Raw genomic sequence first — 6,100 nt, 5'->3', positions numbered from 1 at the left:
TCAGGGTAAGAAAAGCTTCAATGTGAACCAAAGAAATACCAGAAAAGACTCAAAATTTTTGGTGCTACAGTAAATTCAGAATTGCTACAGTAAACCCGAAGCTTATACTATGGTTTTCTCCCAATTTACAACTCTAAATCAAAAATTTTCTTCTACAACATTCTCATACATGCATTATAAATCATTGGATTCAATTTAAGCCTATGAATCATCATATCCATGAAGAAATCAAAGTTTTTATACAATTTTAAAAACAAGGAAATACGGAAGAAATACAAAACAAAAACATTGAATCTTAGGCTTACCGGATTCGGGAGTGAGAGAGGAATAAGTTTGGTATTGAAGTTCGCCGGAAATTCTCGCCGGAAAGATTTTTTTTTTCTAGGTTTATGCTCGGCCGAACAAGAAGAACAAGAAGCAAGGAAGCAAGGAAGCAAGAAGGAAAAGAAAGTTCCAGGCTTTTCTCATTCATTCATCATTTTTTTTTTATAGGAAAATGACCTAATTGCCCTCTTAATAGAAAAATCATATAAAATGGATCCAAATGACGGAATTGCCCTTGATTTTTTACATAAAAGCTACTATACAAACATGCAAAAATGCCACTACTACTAAATGACCATTTTACCCCTAATGCAAGCATAAAAATCTAAATAGGCCCGAGGTTTAAATCAGGACAGGGTACAACAGGTAACACACCGAGTTGCTATTCTTTCTCAAAAAATATTAAAAATGAAATAGCATCTCCATGGGTTTGAACCCATGGCCTGTTCTAACCAACTCCACCAACACTTGTTAGTTATTTAATATCATATATATATATATAATTGTTAGACATCATTAATTGTAAAACATATTTATTTGTATTTTCTCCCTGCAATAAAAGATAAGCATACATTTAATACAAGTAAATACATGTTGGACTTAACAAATTCTTAATTGTCTTTATCGAAATATAAATTTATATAAATAATTAAAAGTGTGTTTTAGTATTATTATTTTAAAAAAAAAGGGCACCAAGCATTTGTCTTTGTAGCGCGTGAATGTGGGTTGCAAAATAAATCGTGAATTATTTCTTTCAATGTGGATTAGAACCCTCACCACTCCACACATCATACATAATACTTTTTTTTTTCATCGATAAATATAATGAGCATAAAAAATAACACTTTAGAATTTAAGACCAAAAGTAAGCTTAGATAGATCTAAATAGATATAAATAAATAAGTGGGTGATAACTCTAATAAAAAAATTAAAGAACTAATATTTATCATATAAAAAAATTGTACATACCGTTTAATTAGATAGATAAATGAATTTAATGCAATATTTTTTTAAAATTATTTTCAAATTTTTTAAGTTGTCTCAACTTTATCTAATTCATTAGAATTAATTTTTTAATTTTAAAAATTATAAAAAAGAAACTTAATATGAAATATAGTTTTATTGTTTTAAAAATAATGATAAAAAAACTATGGAAAGGATGCCTAGGAGGTGAAAACTTCTTGGAATTGACCTAGGTTTGATTCTCATCTCATTTTTTGAGTTTTTGAATATAATAATATTTTAAATAAATAAATAAATAAATAACCGTCCGGCTTAGCTGGTTGGGCCCGAACCCGACGGGTTTGAGTCACTGTCGGGCCGGGTTCAGGTCGCTTTCGGCGACCCGTGACCCGCCGAGTCGGCCGGGTCAACCCAACCCGCCGGGTTAATACTGTTTTACGGGCCGGTTACGGATCGGGCTCGGCAGGCCGATTAACCGGCCTGTGCCCATCTCTACATGGATGGCTCCAATCCAATCTCTTTTTCTACTCCAAATTTTGGGGTTGGGAGTTGTGACCCCAAATATAGGGTCCCACTTATTTAATAATTTTTTATTCAATATTTTTTTATTTTTATTATTATAAATAATAAAATTATAAGTTATTAATTTATTTAATTAATACTTTAATATAATTATAAGTAATATCTTAATATAATTTTAAATTTTATGTGTAATTAATTATTTAGAGATCAAAGCCATATTTAGATAAATAGAGGTGTAAATAAACATTTATATTTGGTACAATAATTAGAGCCCAATATTAATTTAACATTCTTATACATATATTTGTTACTTAACTTTTAATGCTGGTCAGAGGATGGCAATTGAAACTATTTTTTTAAAAAAAATATTAATTATGTATATGAGTGAATTAGATAAGTTTAATTAATAAACCCAGACAACAATTGGATAGTCTAATGAAAAGTCATCTGAATGGTGGGTGAGTGACATAGGAGTGAAAATTGCATGTTGTGGCATTGTATAAAATACAGTATAAAATTATAGGAATATTCTATTGTAATGTTTGCCCCAATGTTCACTTGGTTCATTGTGTGAGAAACCATATTTTTTTCAACCACTCTAAGGTTATAAAGTAAAAAGAATTTTTCATTATGGAGTTATAGTTGTTGTTTTATCAACTTGGGCAAATGACAAGCCGTCATTGTGATAGGGACGCAATTGTACTTGCCGATTGTATAATAAAGTATACATAAGTGTAGAGTGTCAATCCACAATGAAGGGGTGAATACTAGTAATTACTCTAGATCAGAAAATTGCCTAAATGATCAAGTGATGTGTGTGTAAATAAAAAAGCAAATGAACATAATAAAATTCGGGAGGTAATAGGAGAGAAATCAAGGAAAAAAGCGATGTTTGACTATAGCATTCCCTAGAGTTATAAGGTAGAGGACGATAGTTGTCTAAACATACAATCCAATTTGAACCAAAAGGTTTAAAAAAATATATAAAACCCTAATTTCTCAGGCGAAATGTAACTGAATAGGTGCATAACTGATACAGACATCCACACAATCTCTTAAATAGATAATCTCTCTAAAGAAAGAAATTACCCTTATCCGAATATAGAATAGATATGTGATTTCTCCTAAGATCCGCTCCACATGATTGCAAAAAACACAGAAATTATCATCAATCCACTCGAAAGGATTGTGGGAGACAAAGTCTCCTAAATACCCTAACCAGAGATGTACCTATTATCCTCTCGAATTTCAGTAAATCTATCTATTTGGAGATTTTTTTCTCATCACATAGCAATACCAAGCATGATTGCTAGGCTTTCTCCTCGCTAACAATCAAACATTCAATCACATAATTAGACTCAAATAGATATAATTGGAAATAAGAAAACAATTAAGCACTAAAGATTCAACAACCAAACTTAACAAAATAAACCCTAGAGTTCAACTATGCCCAAACATCTATAAATTAGCTCTCCATTAATGGAGGGCAAGCATTCAAGACACAAATATTAGAGAAAAACATGAAAATCATGAGAACCCCTTTCTCAATCCCTAGTATGAAGAATCGATAGAGAAGCTTCCACGCACGCCGCCAAGATGAGCTCTACGGCTATGATCTTCAATCCTCTTGAATGTAAATCCGAATCTCTCTCCAAATCGCTCCTTAAGTGCTGGAGATAGATTTGTCTATTTTCTTCCTCAACCTCGTCTCCAAGAATTGCCAGCAAAGAATAGAAGAATGGAATAGAAGATGATGACCTAAAAATCCTCATAAGTTCTATTTACACTCGATTATTTGCAGGCTACTTAAGGGCACAAGGGTTAGGCCGTACGGTAGCTGGAGAAGATGATCACGAGGCTTATGGGATGACTTACGGCCATAAGCCCTGTCTGTAAGGTCTTCTATTTGTGTTGCGGTGTAACTTCCGGCCATAAGCGTTAGACCGTAAGCTTCACTGTTTTGCTCCTTGTGACCGCCCTTATGAGCGTATGCTGTGGTCGTAAGCTCCTCTGAATGGTCCTTACAGGCGTAAGTCTTACTCGTAAGGTCTTCTGAATTGGCTCTAAATCCCCTTTACGGGACTTAAATAAACCTGCAAGGTCTTCTAGAATTGACTTACGGCCATAAGGATGACCGTAAGTTGCTAGTAAGCCACCTATTTTGCCTTATCCTTGTTTTAATAATGACGACAGAGCTCTAACTTCATCGTTTAAAGTCTGAAATACTTCTTTTAGCTATTTCTCTCTCTCTCTCTCTCTCTCTCTCTCTCTCTCTCTCTCTCTCTCTTTAAGGACTACCCTAAGCCTGTTAATGCACAACACACTATATTTAGTATTGAATTCCACAATATGCATGATTCTAATACATGAAAATTGCGTGTACAAATTAATATGAAATACATGAACATTCTACGCTCATCACATTGCCCTGATGTTAGCACCTCCATATGGTAAATCATAAAATTGTCGTTAAGTTATCGTAACTGATGTACCATAGTACATGTTTATCCTTTTAATAATCCCTTGTGAAGTGGCGTTTTTCACCTTTGTCAAAAAAATAAAAAACTTGTCTATAAATAAAAAATATCGAAACCTAATACATATTGGGCACATTTAGGGCTTGTTTGGCTTACTGTGAAAGCATATATGGAGTGATTTGACTTACATTATTACGGTGTTTTGCAGCATTTGGACTTACGGCCAATTGCGCTTAAGTCAAAATGCAGCATTTATTTTTAAATGCTTTTTATTAAAAGTTAACCTTCTCCATGTCCAAATGCAGCATTTGGACATGGAGAAGCTCCAACTCATCTTCGACATCAAGGCCTCATTGGCGTCATCCCCGGCAGACAACGACCTTTCCGCCACCGCATCGCAGCCACGCTTTCTCCCGGAGACTCCCGTCCCTGACAAAGCTTGTAGCAAACGATCGCGCGCCGCACCTTGTAATTGGTCCTCCCGCCTTCTTTCCATCTCCCCTCTGGACTAGCCCATAGCTGTCTCTGAGATTCTAGTTAAGAAGCCAACGGTGGGGAAGAAGAAGAAGGATCCATCGGAAGGCCCAACATACGCTGGCTCGAACGAGCATAAGTGCTTGCATTGCCAAACGGAGAAGATGCAGCAGTAAAGGACTAGACCGATGGGGCTGAAGAAGCTCTACAATGTGTGCACGATCCTATATAAGTCCGGCCGGTTGATGCCGGGTACTAATCGGCTTCGAGTCATACTTTCGTGCTTTTCAAGCACGAAATAAATAAAATAGATTTTAAATAGATAAAATAGATTTTAAACAAATAAAATTCATTAACTTAAATAGATTTTAAATAAATAAAATAGATTTTAAGTAGAGAAAATCCGTTAACTTAAATTTATTTAAATAAATAAAATAGATTTTAAATGGAATATTAAAAAAATTTATAAAATATAAAAAATTTGGGAAAAAAGTAATCTCACCATTTAATTTACATGGTGATTTTAACACACAACTTACATCAAATACAACTTACATCGAATTAAACACTTGAGAAAGTATTTTTCATTTATAGATAACCAAACAACTATGATGTAAATTACAATACAGTAAATTGACTTACATGTAATTTGACTTATACTGTAATTTGAAATATGGGCAACCAAATAACCCCTTAGTATAAATAATAACCAATCAAGTGTAAATAAATTGATGAACAAAGCTACATAGAAAATAAAGATCAAAGCCAACATTCTTAGGATGCTTCCCTGTGTCAAAATATCATCATTTTTTTTCTTTTATTTTTAATTAGAAAAGAAAACCATGTGTTATGAATCACAATGAGGATTTCACCAGGATTGATACATCGATGACTTGTAATGCTATATCAGTAGCTTAACTATCAATGATTCAACTATTCTTCCACAATCTAAACTAAATTAGAGAAATCACTTCAAAAGAACTCCAAATAGCATTCATTCAACCATAAATTAACCACATATCACCAGATCAATCATCATCCATCACTATCTAGCAATAAAAGAACTCCAAACATTCACAGCTCGCCAAATGAGATCAAAAGAGTCACAGATCGATAGATCAAACTCTAAGATGCAAGAAATAGAAAGAAAACAATAAATGGGCTTACTGCCCTCCTGTCCGATGGCCAGCAGAGCTCACCGAAGCTCAGCTTCTTCCCAGAACCAGGCCTCACTTCGATTCATCCATCCGCTCCCCCCTTCTCCAAGCAACCCATCTTCTTTTATAACCCTCCTTGCCTCGGGATAAGTATACGAAATCCCTATCCCAATACATCGTAAC

The sequence above is a fragment of the Dioscorea cayenensis genome, chromosome 25, assembly GCF_009730915.1.
Source record: "Dioscorea cayenensis subsp. rotundata cultivar TDr96_F1 chromosome 25, TDr96_F1_v2_PseudoChromosome.rev07_lg8_w22 25.fasta, whole genome shotgun sequence".
In the NCBI taxonomy this organism is placed as follows: domain Eukaryota; kingdom Viridiplantae; phylum Streptophyta; class Magnoliopsida; order Dioscoreales; family Dioscoreaceae; genus Dioscorea; species Dioscorea cayenensis.
This window is presented reverse-complemented; position numbering follows the sequence as displayed.